The sequence below is a fragment of the Manis javanica genome, chromosome 10, assembly GCF_040802235.1.
Source record: "Manis javanica isolate MJ-LG chromosome 10, MJ_LKY, whole genome shotgun sequence".
In the NCBI taxonomy this organism is placed as follows: domain Eukaryota; kingdom Metazoa; phylum Chordata; class Mammalia; order Pholidota; family Manidae; genus Manis; species Manis javanica.
In genome coordinates, this window is record NC_133165.1 from 52,299,030 (window position 1) to 52,320,417 (window position 21,388).

A 21,388-nucleotide genomic window follows, 5' to 3' on the forward strand; every position below is an offset into this window, starting at 1 on the left:
CCCCTCCCCTTGATAGTTCTGCTGATCCTGTTATTCCTCCCCCAAGTATTTACCCTACTCTCATCGACCTAAACCCTGATAAGCCCCTTAGTCCCGCTGATGAGGCCACTCTAGAGGAAGGGGCCACGCGCCATAATAATCCTGACTGGCCATCTAAAGGCCCTGCTATTGTTCCTGCCGCTGTGCCCCACTCGTAATAGTTATACCCAGGCTTATTTACTACTGGTCTGACGAGTTCTTCCATATCTGGGAACAATCTTCAGACCCTTCCCTCCCTAAACGCTCCCACCGAGAACCCATTACTGCTGTTACTATTGCTGTTTTGCTTGGCCTAGGGGCTGTAGGTGCCGGCACAGGCATCTCTTCCCTAGTTCTTTCTAACTCTCGCTATCACGAACTCAGTGCCACTATAGACCAAGATATCCAAGAATTGCAAAAAGGAATCTCTGACCTGACAGATTCGATCTCGTCCCTCGCTGAAGTAGTTCTCTAAAACCGCAGGGGGCTAGATCTGCTCTTTCTGCAGCAGGGCGGGCTTTGCGCCACCCTAAAAGAAAGTGCTGTTTCTATGCTAACAGAACAGGAGTTGTTAGAGATAGTATGAGAAGGGTCAGAGAAGGGCTAGAGAAAAGAAGAATAGAAAGAGAGCAGAGTGAAAGTTGGTATAAAAATTGGTTCTCTACCTCTCCATGGCTCACTACTCTTTTGCCCTCTCTCTTAGGCCCCCTCATAGGATTAATATTGCTCTTGTCTTTCGGCCCTTGGGCTCTTAAACATTTGACGAGCCTTGTAAAAAAGCAAGTAGACACCCTTGTTGGCAAGCCTATTCAAGTCCACTATCACAGACTTGCTCATGATAGCGATGATGAGGAAGCTCCCTCCTCCAGCAGATATGAACGTCAGTATGACTCTTCTAAGAGTCCTTGAGTAAGCTGGCTGAGTACCCAGGGTAACGGCAGTGAAAAATCTGCCTTGAGGGACATGACTGATTGCATAGAGGTTTGTGTCCAGCATCTTCCTCTCCTCAAAAAATAAGGACATTTTGTGCGTAATTAAGCAACTCCCTTCTCTTCAGCACAGTCTTTAAGACTAAAGGAGTTCTGTTCGCATGCCAGGTACCCATATGCCAGGTACCCACTGAGGATCAGACCCCTGTACCCACCCCCCCTTTTTTGGAGTGCTCAGCTTTACAGAATTCTCACTGAAAAATATTAATTCTTACAACAAATCAAGTCAAGACTGGTAGCCAATGACGGGTAAGATATGGTTGTATAGGGAATACCAACCTAAGACAGGGTACAGTCGCTAGAAGACTATAGCCCCATGACGGGTAAGGATTTCCTTCAGCCGTACAACCTAAGACAGGCACAGGCCTTGACCCAGCCAGAGCTAGGCTGGCTGTTCCAATATAAGAAAAACGGGGGAGATGTTGGGAGCAAACCTGTGGGCCTTTAGGCAGACTCGGTCACAAAAGCCTTAAGACAACAGCAACGTTTGAGTAAAGTCTTTCCTGTAAAGTCAGCAACAATGAATCCATCCACGCGTTAGAAACAAGTTTTCCCCTATTACCAAGAAACGTATTTAGTGAACTCCTAGGTTAGAGCTAGTGGTTGGGTTACCTCGCAACATGTGCTTTTCTAGGTTAGAGCTAGTGGTTAGGCTACCTTGCAACATGTGCTTTTTCTGTCCTTTGTTAATCAAGAAACACCCTCTGCCCCAGGGGAAAGCCCCTCCTTTAAAAACCTCCCTCCCAAGGGCCCCCACCCCCAAAATGGCGAACTCCCCGCTTCTCTTCCGGGTCCTCCGTTCCCGCCGGCGCCAACCAAGACCCAATCACCCCTCTACACCTCCCCGCCGGTGCCACCTAAGGTCCAATTATCTCCTGACCCACCCCTTCCTTGCTAACCTGTATAAATTGAGCCTGCAAACAATAAACTGTGCCAGCTTGATCAGACATCCTGTCTTGCTGGTTGTTCTTTGTGTCCCTTGCCTCTCTTTTTTTTTTTTTTTCAATTCTCTCCTCCAGGTCGTTGACCCCCGTTGATAGTCCTGCAGGTCGGGACAGATTTGAAACAAACAATGTAACTTTACAACTTAAGGACTAGAAAAAGAACAAACTAAACCCAAAGCTAGCAGCAGAAAGGAGAGAATAAAGATTAAGGTGGATAAAATATAACAGAGAGCAGAAAAACAGAAAAATAATGAAGCTAAAAGTTGGTTCTTTGAAAATATCAACAAAATAAAAAAACCTTCAGCTCGATGGATTAAGGGAAAAAAAAGACTAAAATTACTAAAATCAGAAATGAAAATGGGGAAATTATTACCAATGCTACAGAAATAACTATTTTAAGGAAGAACTGTAAACAATTGTACACCATCAAACTGAATAAGCTACATGAAATGGACAAATTTCTAGAAACACAAAAACTACAAAGACTGAATTATGGAAAAATAGGAAATATGAATAGACCTATGATTAGTAAGGAGATTGAATCACTAATCAAAAACCTCCAAAAAAGAAAAGTCCTGGATCTGATGGCTTCTCTGGTAAATTGTAACAAACATCTAAAAAAGAATTAATACCAATCTTCCTCAAACTTTTCCAAAAAATTAAGATACTTCCTAACTCATTCTTTGATGCCAGCATTACCTTTATACCAAAGCCAGGAAAAGACACCACTAGAAAGGAAAAAATACAGACCATATCCCTTACAAACAGTGATATAAAAATCTTCAACAAAATACTAGTAAATTGAATTTGGAAGTATATATAAAGGATTGTATATACATCATTACCAACTGGGATTTATTTCTGGAATGCAAGGATGGTTGTACATATAAAAACAAATCAGGGGATTTAAGATGGTGGTGTATGAAGTGAGATAGAAACCTCCTCCCAAAACCACATATAATATGAAAATATAGCCAATACAACTAATCCTGAAAGAGTTACAGTAAAGAAGACCGCTACAGACTGCCTACATCTGGGGAAAAGAGAAGACCTCATGGAAAAGGGTAAAGTAACAAAGCCACGATCTTGTAGGACCCCACCCCAGCTCACAGGCGGGAGGAAGAGCAATAGAGTAGGGAGAGGGTGGAGGCGTAGGACTGCTGAACACCCAGCCCTGTAGATCTGCTCTGGGAGCATGAACCTACATTACATGGTGCTCTGGAGATTAGTGAGGTTGGAAAGCTAAGACAGGTGGAATACTTAGAGAGACTGAGATTTCAGCTGCTTGTGGGGAGAACAGGTACTGACAACTGGCTGCTCTGGGACAAAAGGCAAACACTCTGAGAGACTTCCCAACAGCAAGAGGGCTGCTAAAGGGGAAAGGATTGCACAGAGCTTGCTGTGCAGGAGAAAGGTCAGGTGGACAAAATCATCCTGGAGCACTCAGCCCAGCAGGTTGGGAACTTTCGGTAGCTTCAGGCACTCCATCCCCCTGGTTGGCAACACAGCTCCAAAGCCCCCCACCATGATACACAGCCTGCTGCACCTTCCTGCGAGGCAGCACTAGCTCACAAAACCAATGCCCCTAAGATTGCACCAAGCCAACCAGAGGGCAGCCTGGTCCCGGGCAGTTACAGAGGCATAGCATAGAGTATCCTCCCTGTGTACTCACCTCATTGGCCCTGGCAGTGGAGGCATGCACTGTAGCCAGGAAGCAGGGAAGAGCTCGTTACTCCTGCAGGCACCAGTGCCGCTAGCCTGCAACCACCACCATAGCTCCAGGTGCTAGGCAGCTCCAGAGGCTAGAGCTTCTGGGCACTAGAGGATGCTGCCTAAATAAAGGTGTTATTCCATATTATTCATTACAAATATAAAATATCAAAAGAACCAGGTAAAAATCAAAATCCCACAAACACCAGACAGAGGCTAAGTGAAACTGAAACCACCAATGTTCCTGATAAAGACTGCAAAATAAAAATCATAAACATACTCACAGAGCTACAGAAAAATATTGAAGATGTTACAGAGGACTTCAAGAAGGAGATAGAAACTTTGAAAACTACACTATCTGAAATGAAACATACAATGGAGGGATTTAAAAGCACACTAGAAGAGGTAGAAGAGACAATGGAATAGAAATTAGAACACAGCAGTACAAGAAGCTGAGGCACACAGAGAAAAAAGTATATCTAGGAATGAAAGAATATTAAGAAAACAGTGTGATCAATTCAAATGGAACAATATCTGTGTTATAGGTGTACCAGGATAAAAAGAGAGAAACAAAGGGATAGAAAGTGTTTTTGAGGAAATAATTGAAAAATTTCCCAATTTGGGGAAGGAAATAGTCTCTCAGGCCATGGAAGTGCACAGATCTCCCAACACAAGGGACCTAAGGAAGACAACACCAAGACATATAATAATTAAAATGGCAAAGGATAAGGACAGAATATTAAAAGTAGCCAGAGAAGGAAAAAGGATCACATACAAAAGAAAACCCATAAGCCTCTCACCAGACTTCTCAGCAGAAACCTTACAGACCAGAAGGGAGTGGCATGGTATATTTAATGCAATGAAACAGAAGGGCCTCAAACCAAGAATACTCTACCAGGCAAGATTATCATTTAAATTTGAAGAAGGAATTAAACAATTTCCAGATAAGCAAAGGCAGAAACAATTTACCTCCCACAGGACGTTCCTACCCTGTATTCTGGAGGGACAGCTCTAGATGGAAGTATTCCTAAGGCTTAATAGCTGTCACCAGAGAAAATAAAGCCACATTAAAGGAACCAGACCAATTAATTACTAACCAAATGCAAAATTAAATCGACTACCCCCAAAGGCAGTCAAGGGATACAAAAAGAGTACAGAGTATGACACCTAATATACAAGGAATGGAGGAGGAAGAAAAAGAAGGGAGAGAGAAAAAAGAACCTTTAGATTATGTTTGAAATAGTGTACTGAGTTGAGACTCACTTCAAACCCAGAGACACACACAGACTAAAAGTGAAGGGACAGAAAAAGTATTTCATGAAAATAATAGGGAGAAAAAAGCAGAAGTTGCAGTACTTGTATCAGACAAAACAGACTTCAAAAGAAAGAAAGTAACAAGAGACAAAGACGGACATTACATAATGATAAAGGGGACAGTCCACTTAGGATATAAGCATTATAAATATCTATACACCCAACATAGGAGCACCTACATAGGTGAAACAAATACTAACAGAATTAAAGGGGAAAACAGAATGCAACACATTGATTTTAGGAGACTTACACACACCACTCACTCCAAAGGACAGATCAACCAGACAGAAAATAAGGAAACAGTCAGAGGCACTGAACAACATATAAGAACAGATGAACCTAATGGACATCTACAGAACACTCCATCCAAAAGCAGCAGGACACATCCTTCTCAAGTACACATGGAACATTTTCCAGAATAGATCACATAATAGGCCACAAAGAGAGCCTCAGTAAATTCAGGAGGACTGGAAGTGTACCAACCACCTTCTCAGACCACAAAGGCATGAAACTAAAAATAAATTATGCAAAGAAAACAAAAAAGCCAACAAACACATGTAGGCTTAACAACATGCTCGTAAATAATCAATGGATAAATGACCAAATAAAAAAAGAGATCAAGCAATATATGGAGACAAATGAGAACAGCTCACATTACAAAATCTGTGGGATGCAGGGAAGCCTGTGGTAAGAGGGAAGTATATTGCAAAAATGGCCTACTTCAGCAAAGAACAGTCTCATATGAACAGTCTAAACTCACAACAAATGAAACTAGAAAAAGAAGAACAAATGAGGCCCAAAGTCAGTAGAAGGAGGGACATAATAAAGATCAGAGTATAGATAAATAAAATCAAGAAGAATAAGACGCCAGAAAGAATCAGTGAAACCAGAAGCTGGTTGTTGTATGGGTTCTTCGAGAAAATAAACAAAATAGATAAACCCCTTGCCAGACTTATCAAGAAAAAAAAAGAGAGTCTACACAAACAGAATAAAAAATGAGAAAGGAAAAATCATTATGCACACCACAGAAATACAAAGAATTATTAGAGAATACTATGAAAAATTATATGCTAACAAACTGAATAACCTAGAAGAAATGGACAACTTCCTCGAAAATACAACCTTCCCTGACCCAGAAAGAAAAAGAATATCTGAACAGACCAATTACTAGCAATGAAATTGAATTGGTAATAAAAAAACTACATAAGAATAAAACTCCTAGACCACATGGCATCACTGCTGAATTTTATCAAATATTTAGTGAAGACCTAATAACAATCGCCCTTAAAGTTTACCAAAAAGTAGAAGAGGAGGGAAGACTTTCAAACTCATTCCATGAGGCCAGCATCACTCTAATATCAAAACCAGGTAAAGACACCACAAAAAAAGAAAATTACAGACCAATATCCCTGATGAACATAGATGCAAAAATACTCAACAAAATATTAGCAAATGGAATTAAAAAATATATCAAAAAGATCATCCATCATGATAAAGTAGGATTTATTCCAGGGATGCAAGGATGGTACAACATTCGAAAATCCATCAACATCACACACAACATCAACAAAAAAGACAAAAACCACATGATCATCTCCATAGATGCAGAAAAAGCATTTGACAAAATTCAACATCCATTCATGATAAAAACTCTCAAGAACTGGATATAGAGGGCAAGAACTTCAACATAAGGGCCATATACAACAAACCCACAGCCAACATCACACTAACAGCAAAAAGCAAAAAAGGATGCCCACTCCATCCACTTTTCTTCAACATAGTTCTGGAAGTCCTAGCCACAGCAATATACAACACAAAAAAATAAAAGGCATCCAGATTGGGAAGGAAGAAGTTAAACTGTCACTATGTGCAGATGACATGATATTGTACATAAAAACCCTAAAGAATCCTCTCCAAAACTATTAGATCTAACATCTGAACTCAGCAATGTTGCAGGATACAAAATAAATACACAGAAATATGTTGCATTCCTATACACTAACAATGAACTAGCAGAAAATGAGTCAGGAAAACAATTCCATTCACAATTGCATCAAAAAGAATAAAATACCTAGGAACAAACCTAAACAAGGAGGTGAGAGACCTGTACCCTGAAAACTACAGGACACTCATGAGAGAAATTAAAGAAGACACAGTAAATGTAAATCTATCCCAAGCTCATGGACAGGAAGAATTCATTTTGTCAAAATGGACATTCTGCATAAAGCAATCTACAGATTCAATGCAATCCCTATCAAAATACCAATGGCATTCTTCAATGAACTAGAACAAATAGTTCTAAAATGCATATGGAACCACAAAGGACCCCAAATAGCCAAAGCAATCCTGAGAAGGAAGAATGAAGCTGGGGGAATTATGCTCCCCATTTCAAGCTCTACTACAAAGCCACAGTAATCAAGACAATTTGGTACTGGCACAAGAACAGACCCACAGACCAGTGGAACAGAATAGAGACTCCAAACATTAACCCAAACATATATGGTCAATTAATATACGATAAAGGAGCCATGGATATACAATGGGGAAATGACAGCCTCTTCAACAACTGGTGTTGGCAAAACTGGACAGCTACATGTAAGAGAATGAAACTGGATTATTGTCTAATTCCACACACAAAAGTAAACTCAAAATGGATCAAAGACCTGAATGTAAGTTATAAAGCCATAAAGCTCTTAGAAGAACACATAGGCAAAAATCTCTTGAATATAAACATGAGAAACGTTTTTCTGAACACATCTCTTTGGGCAAGGGAAACAAAAGCAAAAATGAACAAGTGGGACAACATCAAACTAAAAAGCTTCTGTACAGCAAAGGAGACTATCAGTTAACCAGAAGGCATCCTACAGTATGGGAGAATATATTTGTAAATGACAAATCTGACAAGGGGTTAACATCCAAAATTTATAAAGAAATCACACACCTCAACACTAAAAAAGCAAATAACCTGATTAAAAAATGGGCGGAGGATATGAACAGACAATTCTCCAAAAAAAAAAATTCAGATGGCCAACAGGCACATGAAAAGATGCTCCACATTGCTTATGATCAGAGAAATGCAAATTAAAACCACAATGAGATATCACCTCATACCAGTTAGGATGGCCAACATACATAAGACTATGAACAACAAATGCTGGCATGGATGCAGGGAAAGGGAATCCTCCTACACTACTGGTGGGAATGTAAATTAGTTCAATGACTGTGGAAAGCAATATGGAGGTTCCTCACAAAACTAAAAAGAAAAATACCATTTGACGTGGGAATCCCACTCCTAGGAATTTCCCCAAAGAAAGCAAGATGTCAGATTCGAAAAGACATATGCAACCCTATGTTTATTGCAGCACTATTTACGATAGCCAAGTTATGGAAGCAACCTAAGTGTCCATCAGTAGAAGAATGGATAAAGAAGAGGTGTTCCATATACACAATGGAATACTATTCAGCCATAAGAAAGAAAGAAATCCTACCATTTGCAACAAGGATGGAGCTAGAGGGTATTACGCTCAGTGAAATAAGTCAGGCCGAGAAAGACAAATACCAAATGATTTCCCTCATTTGTAGAGTATAACAACAGAGTAAAACTGAAGGAACAAAACAGCAGCAGATTCACAGACTCCAAGAAGGGACTAGTGGTTACCAAAGTGGAGGGGTGGCGAAGGGTGGGTGGGGAGGGAGGGGGAAAGGGATTGAGGGGTATTATGATTAGGTCACATGGTGTTGGGGGGTGTCATGGGGAAGACAGTGTAGTACAGAGAAGACAAGTAGGGACTTTATGGCATCTTACTCCACTGATGGACAGTGACTGCAATGGGGTGTTGCAGGGGGACTTGATAATATGTGTGAATGTAGCAATCAGATTGTTTTTCTTGTGAAACCTCCATTGGTATGTATATCAATGAGACCTTAATAGAAAAATTTTTAAAAATGACCAAGTACTTGAAGACGCACTTTGTCAAAGAAGATACACCATAGCCAATAAGCATATGAAAAATGCTAATATCACTAACTTTTAGGAAAATGCAAATAAAATATATGAGATACCGATAAAAAAAAACCCAGAATACTTACTAGCTCATTATATCAACTGGATGTTTCAGATGAACAAACTTTGCAATTTCCAAATAGGATTCAGTGTGATACAGGTATGAGAAAGCATTGTTTACATGATATCAAAAGGAACTAAGACTATGTAGAAAAATTTTAAGCACTTCACAAAAGACTAAAAGCAGAGACCAGGAAGAGAGGTCTAGTACAAGGTGATAAATGACAGGGGTGAGGAAGGTGCAGAGAACTGGTGATTTGGGGAATTTTGTAGTTTATCATTAAATATTCTGAGGAAGAAGGAAGTCTCATGGGAACTCTCACCTGTCAGGTAAAACACTCAGCTAGAATACAGGTTAAAGGCATCAGATATCAATGGGGATGAGCCCCACAAATACAAATAAAAAAGTCCTAATACTCTGTGGCATCTTACTGCAGTGATGGACAGTGACTGCAGTGGGGTACAGTGGAGGACTCGATAATATGGGTGAATGTAGTAACCACATTGCTTTTCATGTGAAACCTTCATAAGAGTGTATATCAATAATACCTTAATAAAAAAAAAGTCCTAATAGTAGAAACTACATGAACCCTTTTTAAGAGACACAAAGGAAACCAAATAAGTGGTAAACACGTCCAAGTGGGCACTTCTGAACAACTACTGTGGACACAAGAATGGCCAGACAGCAGACATGAGCCAGCACTTGGGGAAAAGAGGAAGGCCCAGCCCCTGTTGTATTGCCAAGTCAACCCAGGACAGATTTTAGGAAGAGTGATTAGGAAGTCCAAACGAAGTGCAAATGCACCCCATGGCAAGGCAGTAACCTGACAAGCTTAGGAACAGGGAATGGGCAGTGAAATGGGAGCAGAAAAGTGGCCTGGGGCATTTTCACAGCAAGAAAGGAATGAAAAGGGAAGATAGAAAGAATGAGCATGGACATTTTGAGTTAATTTTTCTGCCAGACTTCTGAATGCTTAAAAACAAGGGAATTTTGTGATTCAGAAGCAGCTAAAGTTACTGAGGATTCAGGGGAACAGCACACAAAGGGAGCCTCAGGTCTGCTAGCATGGAGAAGCTTTACAAAATGCAAATCAAGTGTAAAATTAAAAAAGGAGCCTGAGTGTACATGCTGGAGAAAGTGGAGGAGTGATCTCTGGCATGTAAGGCTGAGAGATACCTTCGGTCACTCCCAAAGGTCTTCGGTGGTCAATTTTAAAAATTGAATATTCTACTAACTTATCTGGATGATTCTGACATTGGGATTCACCTTCTGTTACCCATGGTTCCTCTCCTGGCTCCAACCTTCAGGATCACTTCTGGTTTGGTGTCATCATACCCTGTGAATGAGGAATGGAGATAGATGTGCACCAGGGAGGCTTCAGGGTAGAAGATGCTGCCGATGAGGCTATATTAACAAAGGGCCCTGTTTTGGACCATATCAAATTAGAATTTTTCAATGGAGAAGCAAAAATACAATACTCTCCCCAGTGCCCAAAAGGGATTAAGTGGTCTTATCTCTTGTTTCTTCAAACTCAAGAATGAAATCATTTAGTTAGAAGCCTGCACATAGCAGCAGCTCAGAAGGCAAGTGCTCCTCACCCACGGAAACAAGGTGGCTGTAGCTCTCCAGCATCACTTCCCTTGTAGGTGGTCTTCTCATCAGGGTCCAGCTGCTGCCACTCTTCCTGGGTGAAGTCCACAGCCACATCCTTGAATGACACTGGCCCCTGTAGTGGCACCGGATCAGATATGGGTGACATGGGGGAGACATATGGGGATGAGAACTTACCACGCCCACAGATAAAGTTAAATAAGAACATTGTAAACACTTTATATTACAGATTGCAGCAGGAAAACAAACCATACTGGAAACAGATTGCCTTTGCGGTCTTTAATATGTCCAAACAAACAAAACCCCACAAAACAAAAAAACAGAGTTTCCAATTTGTAACTGAACTGAGTTCTGGGGGATGTAAGATAAGTGAACACCATTCCTGCTCTCAGAAACTGACAGCCTGGTGAGGAGACATCATGTGAGTAATCACATGCATTTAATTTCTTGTTCTTGTTCAGTCGCCTTGGCTGGCTGGGCCTCCCTCGCCACCTCCTCAGGGTGCACACCCAGGACTCGGTTCCTGGTCCCCACTGGCTCCCAGCTCTGCTGCTCACCCTGGCTAAGCAATTCATCTGGTGATTTTCACTCTCCTGGCTGGCTACCTGCAGGTATTTGCATGACCAAAGGTTCTACTTCCTTTAGGTTTTATCCTAAATATCTTATCTCAAAGACCTCATTCTTGCAGCAATAAATATCTGTTATTGGAATGAAATCCAAGGTATTAGTGATGTATACAGGCAGAGAAGCAAATTAATTTCATGTTGCCAGACTGGGCTTCGCAGATTCCATCAGGTATTCCACAAGACAAGGGGGAAGAAGATGTAAAGGTGATGGCAAAAACTGAGGCAGCAGCAGCACTGAAGGGCTTGGGAGGAAAGAAGAGGGCAGAGACAAGGTGCTTTCTAAGAATAACTATTAGACAGTGAGTTGGTTCTAATTCAGGAGAGTAAAGTGAACATCCCTGCCTCAAAAGCAAAGAAAGAACCAAAAAAAGACCAATTAAAAAATATATAAAAATAGAGAACTGGAACACAGAGTTTACCAAGAGCAGTAATTTGAAGAAATTCTTGACATATGGACTAGAACAGAAGATGAGCAATCAGAGCTGCAGAACAAAGCTTTTCACAGGGGCGGATGCTGGCCCACAGCAAAAGTGAACCCCAGACTCTCCAACAGACCCCTTGAAAGTCTCCAGGCCCATCAAGAGGACCGAGGGTCCCTGTGAACAGTAGTGATTGGCTGACAGAGAAACTGACCACAGGACCATGTGAGTAGCTGAGTGGTTCTGTTTTCAGCACACAGAGCAGCCAGATGAATGTCTCATCTGCTAACAACTCTGCTTAGGGACACAGAGTACAGCACGCTTCAGACTTCCATAATTAGGGTGATCATATATTCATTGTCCAAACAGAAAACTTTCTGGGAGAAATACTAAACCAGACAGGATGCCAGGAATATAAGGGTTATCCAAGACAATATCAGACAAACCACAATGTACACTCTACTCCATCCATGTTGGGCATGGATATTTTTCCTAAAGGTAGCTTTTAGAAAACCACTTTCAATGTAAAGCAACTGAGTGACTTATCTGCCAACTCAATGCCAGCTCAAAAGACTGGTGCCTACAAATCCTGTGCATCAGGGGCACTATCAAGAAGAAAAAGGCAGCCCAAAGAATGGGAAAACTATTTGCAAATCTTATCTTTGATAAGAAATTAATATCAAGAATATACAGAGAAATCCTAAAACTCAACAAAAGAAACAGACATGATTCAAAAATGGGCAAAGTACTTGAATAGACACTTCTCCAAAGAAGATATATGGTCAACATGCATATGAAAAGATGTTCAACATCACTAACATTAGGCAAATGCAAATCAAAAGCACAATGAATTACCAAATCCCACCCATTAGGATGGCCAATAAAAAAAAAACAAGTGTTGGAGAAATGAGAACACTTGTGGCACTGTTGGTATGAACGTCAAATGCACAGCCACTGCGGAAAACAGTATGGTGGTTCCCCAAGAATCAAAAATAAAATTACCATTCAATCCAGCAATTCCACTTCTGGGTATGTATACTCAAAGGAACTGAAAGCAAGGTCTTTAAAAAGATATTTATACACCTATGTTCATAGCAGCATTATTCGCAACAGCTAAAATACAGAAGTAACCCAAGTGTCCATCTAAGGATGACCAGATAAGCAGAGTGTGGCATATACATGAGTAGAATGTTACTCAGTCTTAAAAACGAAGGAGATTTTTGACACCTGCTACAACCTTTGGTCATGCAAATACCTGCCGGTAACCAGGTGTGGGAGGGTTTAGAAGACTGACCAATTAATAAAAGAAATAAAATTATATAAGAAAATTCCTTGTATCCACACAAATGCTCAAAATGAAATACTAGAACACACAATTCAACACTAGACTGAACAGGTAATATATACAGATGAAATGGGAATTGTTCCAAGAATACAGACTCATTTACTTCTTGGAAACCTTCAGGACATTATGCCATGTGAAATAAGCCTGTCACAAGACAAATACTGTATGATTCCACTTAGATGAGGTACTTAGAGTCATCAAAATTATACAGGAAGTAGAATGGTGGGTGTCAGGGGCTAGACAGGAAGCATGGGAAATGGGGGTTTAGTATTTAGGAGAGACAGAGTTTCAGTTTGGCAACATGAGACATGTTCAGGACATGGAACATCATGGCTGCATAATAATACGAATGTACTTAATACCACTGAATTGTATACTTAGAAGTGGTTAAAATGGTAAATTTTGTGATTTATTTTACTACACTAAAAATATTGGAAGAGAAAAAAGTCAAGTAATGTCTGTCTAAATACACATCCCTCCTATTCACTTCTAGAGCTCTGCAACCACCCCTTCCATAAAGGAGAGAGGTGAGCATATTCACATTAGCTATCGATTTTTCTCTCAAAAATTGAAATTAAGAAAATAAAATATTGTCAGCGAATTGAAGAAAATAGCACAAATTAAAGATGAGAATCAAAGTGAAAAAGTCAGCCAATGATAAGACCAAATCCATAAAAGAACCAAACACCTTACATATATTTATTGATTTATATTTTTTATAAACTAAGAGGGATATTGGCTCTATAAAAGGAGAACATTCTGCAAGGAAACAGTCACCAGAGAATATATAGGAAATAAAGACTGGATTGTTGAATTTTTAAAAAATCCTTAACAAGCTTAAATAACAAATGGGACCAAGAATATATAACTTAGGAAATTGCTCAAATAATAAGAAATAACAATGATGAAAGAAAATGTGAGACATGAAAGCCAGATCAACACATCCAAAATTTTCACAGGGAGAGAGTGAGGAACAGGAACAACAGAAAATGGTCCAAGGAGACCAGAATGATACCTGAGCTTAGGAGTCACGTGAGCTTTCACATCACGGGGCCATCAAATTTGCAAAGAAGAATATTGGGGGGACAAACAGAGATCCAGAAATTTCCTGATAAAACACCTAAGATTGAAACATTAATAAAAATTCCTAAAAAGGAAAAAAAAAACCACACTAGTTCTTGTGGTAACTGATGTTCCCCTCCTTGTCAGAGAGGAAATGGAGAAATGCCCACAACTTTTGAAAGAGAAAGATCTGAAACCTAGAAGTGTACCCCACACCAAACTAGCATGGAAGCCTAAAGACACTGTAAAGGTATTTTCAGGAAAGCAAAACAATTTATTACCACTGAAGAAAAGAGTTTCCTGAAAAAATTCAGTGATATAATCCACAGAGACCCAAGATCCAACAGAGAGGAACACGGGGATACAGAAAATTTACTGAAAGACCAGCAAAAATAGGGCTTTCAAAGCTGTTGTTAAGGAGTAGTTCTGAGACAGACACCGTGAGTGTAGTCAGAGTAGGGTGAGGGCCTCTGGAAAAAGCAAGGCAGGATAATTACAGTCAGAGCAGTGTAACAACATGCAAGGAAACCCCCTACCAAAACTCTGCGTTAAACATTAAGGTCTAGAGTCATTTTTCAGTGAGAGAAGTTGATAGTCCCCAGATAAAGGAAAAGTAGCCCAGGTTTTTTTTATTATGCTAATAATTTGTAATCATGTGTAAGATTCACTTTAGCATGCTAAAAGGCCCAGGCCTATGTGCTGTTTTTCCTCCTTCAAATCTGATGAGGTTATTTGCCATCTGGGCAATTAATAATGGCAAGCAAGCCTAGCCATAAACAACATAGTAAAAGGCAGGAAGGATTCCACCTTAAAGATAAGATTGCATTTTAATACCCAGGAAGTTAAGAAGTAAGATTCTTAACTTACTCTTTAGCAAACAGTCAATAGCTCAGCCCACCTTGGGGGCTGGGCAGGCAGTCTTGTATGATATGCTGCCAGACCAAGATGCAGTTTCTCAGAAAAATCAGAGCAGTAAATTTCTTGTGCTAATTTTAAATATTCAGGGACCACTTAACAAGTCCACACCCCCAAGCCCTTTAGCACCTTCCCAGTCCTCAACTGCCTATGAAGCCCTTAGACAATGCACAACTATCGGCTCTCTTGTCCCCTCCTGGTGCAAGCCAGGAGCTCTTTCCTCTTACTTTATCTGTAAATAAAAGCCTCTCACTTGCTCTCCTACTTTGACTGTCTGCGAAGTTCATTCTTCGACTCCATAAATAAGAAGCCCAGCATCAGTTCTGGGAACCACAAACGTTTAACTCATATTTAGATGGGAAGCACTCAGTATTCACATTCCATCACCCCATTATTACAAAGGGCTTACACACACTGCTGCAGGCAATGGTGCAGGTCACAGAAGCAGATCGGACAGACTGAGAAACCTGAGCAGGACACTGAGGTGATCAGGGCAAGTGAGGCAAACCTTTAAAATCACCTAGTGACAGCCCTCCGTGTTACATTAGTCCAAAAGACAAGGAGTGGGAGGGTTTAGAAGACTGACCCATTAATAAAAGAAATAAAATTATATAAGAAAATTCCTTGTATCAACACAAATGCTCAAAATGAAATACCAGCACACAAAATTCAACACTAGACTGAACAGGTAATATATACAGATGAAATGGGAATTGTTCCAAGAATGTTTCTTGGAAATCCATTAATATAATGTGTGATTATAATACAGCTAAGAAGAAACATCTTATACCTCCAAAGATACTGAAAAGGCTTCTGACAATATTCAAAATGCACACCTGATTAAAAAAAAGTCAGAAAAAGGAACTGATGAATATTTAAGTAACATGAATATACATATATACATGTATATATAAACACTTATACCTGATTATACACAGTATGTGCAATGTACATACACGTGTGACACATATATGAATAATCTCAATTACAAACACATACACACACATATATATATATATACACATATACTTTTTAAGTTTACACAGACACAGGAACACACACATGTATTTGTGCTTCAGTCCTCTCAGTTCTAAAGTCAGGATTTTACTGAATGGAGAAACACCAGACAAATTCACACTGAGATCAGGAACAAGGTAAAATGCTTATTATCTTCAATTACAGAGAACAATTAGAGGCATAATAATCAAAGAAAAAGTAAAACTATTTCTGTTCACAGATGATATACTCTACCTACAAAACTCATAATCAATGATATGATGAAATGAACTCAATAAGTCTGTTAACAGGATACAAAATCAACACACACATAAAGCAACAGCCCTCACTACAGAAAAAGGAAGAGGTATTTCAAGTGTACACAGTCTACAGTATAAACAGAAAAGGTAAAACTTTTTAGAAGGGTACAACTTTTATACTAGAAAAACTTCAGTACACTCCTGAGAGAGACAGAACCAGATGTGAACAAATGGAATGACGTTCCTCATTCTTTGATAAGTCCACTTAGTAATATAAAGATGTCCGTTGTCCTAAAGTACTTTATAAATCTGTGATCCCAACAAAACTATTGAGAAGCTTTTTCCTGGAACTAGAAAAGCTGGCACTAAAGTCTATGTGAGGGAGAAAAAAAATCAAGAACTTGGAATATCTCCAAAAAAGAAGCTGTGAAGGTGACCTAACACTACCAGATTTAAAACAGCCTCAATGATTAAAGTCATTTGGTATTGGCACATGAAGTGACATGGATCAGGAAATAAAATACAAAGTCTACAAGCATACCTTTAGGGTCAACATGATACATTATGATGTATGACTATATTATGATTACAAAACCATAATAATCAGGGGAACAGACTTTTAATAAATAGTGTTAGAGCAACTGATGGTCATTTGGATGTGGGTAAAACTGCTTTCATATCTTATACCATAAAGAATAAACTCCACTCAACAAAATGGGTATAGAGGGCAAGTACCTCAACATAATAAAGACCATATATGACAAACCCACAGCCAACATCATACTGAACAGCAAGAAGATGAAAGCTTTTCCTCTAAGATTGGGAACAAGAGAAGGATGCCCACTCTCCCCACTTTTATTCAACAAAGTTCTGGAATTCCTCACCACAGCAATCAGACAACACAAAGAAATAAAAGGCATCCACACTGGCAAGGAAGAAGTTAAACAGTCACTGTTTGCAGATGACATGATACTGTACATAAAAAACCCTAAAGAATCCACTCCAAACTACTAGAACTAATATCTGAATTCAGCAAAGTTGCAGGATACAAAATACATACACAGAAACCTGCTGCATTCCTATACACTAATGATGAACAAGCAAAAACAGAAATCAGGAAAATAATTCAATCACAATTGCATCAAAAAGAATAAAATACCTAGGAATAAACCAAACCAAGGAAGTCAAAGACCTATACCCTGAAAACTACACTCATGAAAGAAATTGAAGAGAACATTACTAAATGGAAATTCACCCCAGGCTCTTGGGTAGGAAGAATTAATATTGTCAAAATGGCCATCCTGCCTAAAGCAATCTACAGATTCAATGCAATTCCTATCAAAATACTGAAAGCATTCTTCAATGAAATGGAAAAATAGTCCTAAAATTTACATGAAACCACAAAAGACCCCAAATAGCCAAAGCAATCCTGAGAAGGAAGAAGAAAGCAGGGATGATTATGTTCCCCAACTTCAAGCTCTACTACAAAGGCACAGAAATCAAGACAATTTAGTACTGGCACAAGAACAGACCCACAGACGAATAGACCAGAACAGAGAGTGCAGACATAAACCAAAGCATATATGGCCAATTAATAAATGAGAAAGGACCCATGGACATACAATGGGGAAATGACAGCATCTTCAATAAATGGTGTTGGCTAAACTGGACAGCTACATGTAAGAGAATTAAACTGGATTACTAAGTCTATACACAAAAGAAAACTCGAAATGGATGAAAGATGTGAATGTAAGTCAGAAAACCATTAAACTCTTAGAAGAAAGCATAGCCAAAACTCTCTGGAATATAAAGGTCAGCAACTTTTTCATGAACATATCTTCTTGGGCAAGGGAAACAAAAGCAAAAATGAACACGTGGGACCATATGAAACTAAAAAGCTTCTGTACAGCAAAAGACACCATCAGTAGAACAAAAAGGCATCCTACTGTATGGGAGAATATATTGACAAATGACATACCCAATAAGGGGTTGACATTCAAAATATATAAAGAGTTCATGTGCCTTCACAACCAAAAAGCAAATAAGCTGATTAAAAAATGGGGAGATCTGAAGAGACAGTTCTCCAAAGAAGAAATTCAGATGGCCAACAAGTGCATGAAAAGATGCTCCACATCACTAATCATCAGAGAAATGCAAATTAAAACCACAATGAGATATCACCTCACACCACTTAGGATGGCCAGCATCCAAAAGACAAACAATAACAAATGCTGGCAGGGATGTGGAGAAAGAGGAAGCCTCCTACACTGCTGGTGGGAATGTAAAATAGTTTAGCCATTGGAGAAAGCAATATGGAGGTTCCTCAAAAAACTCAAAATAGAAATACCATTTGACCTGGGAATTCCACTCCTAGGAATTTACCTTAAGAAGACAAGATCACAGATTCAAAAAGATATACACACCCCTATGTTTATTGCAGCACTATTTACAATAGTCAAGAAATTGAAGCAACCTAAGTATCCATTGTAGATGAATGGATAAACAAGATGTGGTACATACGCACTAAGGAATATTATTCATTCAGCCATAAAAAGAAAACAAATCCTACCATTTGCAACAACATGGATGGAGCTGGAGGGTATTATGCTCAGTGAAATAAGTCAGGTGGGGAAAGACAAGTACCAAGTGAGTTCACTCATTTGTGGAGTATGAATACAAAGCAAAAACTGAAGGAACAAAACAGCAGCAGACTCATAGAACCGAAGAATGGACTAACAGTTACCAAAGGGAAAGGGACTGGGAAGGGTGGGTGGGAAGGGAGGAATAAGGGGATTAAGGGGCATTATGATTAACACGCATAATATAGGGGGTGCACGGGGAAGGAACTATAGCACAGAGAAGACAAGTATTGACGCTGCAGCATCTTACTATGCTGATGGGACAGTAACTGCAATGGGGTTATGTGGTGGGGACTTGATAATAGGGGGAACGTAGTAGTGGGGACTTGATAATAGGGGGAACGTAGTAACCATAATGTTGCTCATGTGGAACCTGAGCATAAGATTGCATATCAATGATACCTTAATAGAAAAAATAAATAAACTCCAACTGGATCAGTGATCTAAATGTAAAAAATGCAACACGACCAAAAAATTGGTGAATTTCCCTAGAACCTTGATGTAGGCTTCCTTTCTAACAGTGAGTCAAAACACAGGTATTAGGACTTCTGCTTTCAGCTGAGATGAACACACACTGCATTTACCATCCTACCTGGAACCCCAGAAAAAAACAAAAGAGAACATATGCACAGCAATGCTCTTCAAGACACTGATCATCAGGCAGTGAAGGACAGTAACCCGTTAGGCAATAAACAGAGTGAGCCCTACAGCCCCTGCCCGGCACAGGAGCACCCAGACAGACTTGGGGAGAAAGGGTTGAGAAACTGGGGTAAAAATGTAGGGAAGTACAACCTGTCAGGAAAATAATCAACAGAAATGGACCCAGAATGAACAGATGTTATAATGAGCAGAGAACATTAAAATAGCTTATAATCATATCCTTTATGTTAAAAAAAACAGTACTGACAGGTAAGATATAAAATGAAACTCAAACAGAACTTCTACAGAAAAGAAATAGCATCTTAAGATGGAAATTACACTGGGTTAGAGTAACAGCACTGCCAAAAGAAGGATTAGTGAACGTGAGGACACAGCAGTGGAAGCAGTTACAAATGAAACATGCACAGAAAAAATAATTAAAGGGAAAGGAAGGGTATCAGTCAGTTGTGGGACAATGTCAAGCCATGTAATATACAGGTAATGAGGATCCCTGAAGTGAGGCTGGGGGAGGCAAAGGGAACATCTGAAGACACATGGTCAAAATTTCCCCAAAGTTGATGAAAACCATAAACATACGGATCCAAGAAGTTGCATGACCCCCAAGCACAGACACATGAGGGAAACACAGCCAAGACAAATCCAGTACATCACCTACGACCAGTGATAGAACATTTTAAAGCAGCGAGAAGAAGAAAAAATATGTGGCATACAGAGGAAAAGATGAAGATGATGTTGAATTTCTCTTGGAAATAATGTAAGCGAGGAATGTACTTAAAGTACAGGAGGAAAAAACAGCAAAGATCCTTTTAAAAGGGGAGGCAAAATGCAGACATTTTCAGACCTACGAAAGCTGAAAGGTTCTTCATTAATTACCAGATATGTCACCGAAAAGTCCTTCATGCAGAAGGAATAGGAGAGCAGATAAAAATCTGGATCTATACAAAGGAATGAAAGTAAAAGAAACAGGAACTATGTATTTTCTCTAATTAGTTAAGTCTCTTAAACCTTAAAAGGTTAACTGAGTGTTTAGCTACAAATAACAATGTATTGTGGGATTGCTACTACTGTAAAAGTAAAGTGCAACAACACGGCAAAGACCAAGAGGGGTGAACTGGAAGTAACTGTGAGCTTCTTATAGTCTAGTGAAATGATAGATCACTTGAAGAAAAACTATGATAAATTAAAGGTGTATAGTATAAACCTTAAAGCACCTCTTAAAAAAACAGTGTTATATCCAAAAACCCAAAAAAGGTTACCAAATGGAATCAAAGAAATGCAATGAACTGAAAGGAAGAAAGACAAAGAAGAAAAAGGAAAAGAAGATGGGACAACAGCAAAGACAACAGACCACAAGCTACCCAATTACACCAATAATTGTGTCAGACGGAGGTGGTCTCAACACCAGTTAACAGGCAGAAATGGTCAGACTGGATAAAAAGGTATAATCCAATCATATGCTGTGTACAAGAAAATCACTTTAAACAGAAAGATGCAAACTTAAAAGTAAAAGGATGGAATAAGATTCAGCATGACCAAAGAAGTCTGGGGAGGCTCTATAAATGTCAGAGAAAGTCCATGTCAGAATACCAGCAGGAACAAAACAGGCCATTTCACAATGACAAAGTGGTTAATTAATCAAGAGAATAAAACAGTCTTCAGTGTTTACATACCAAACAATAAACATGAATCAAAAACCGGCAGAACTGCAAGGCGAAATAGACAAACCACAACTTGGATCACAGTATTTTAGTGCCTGGAAAAATTACTTGCACCAAGTTTTCCTTAGGTAACAGGCCCTTGGCTTGGATAGGCACCA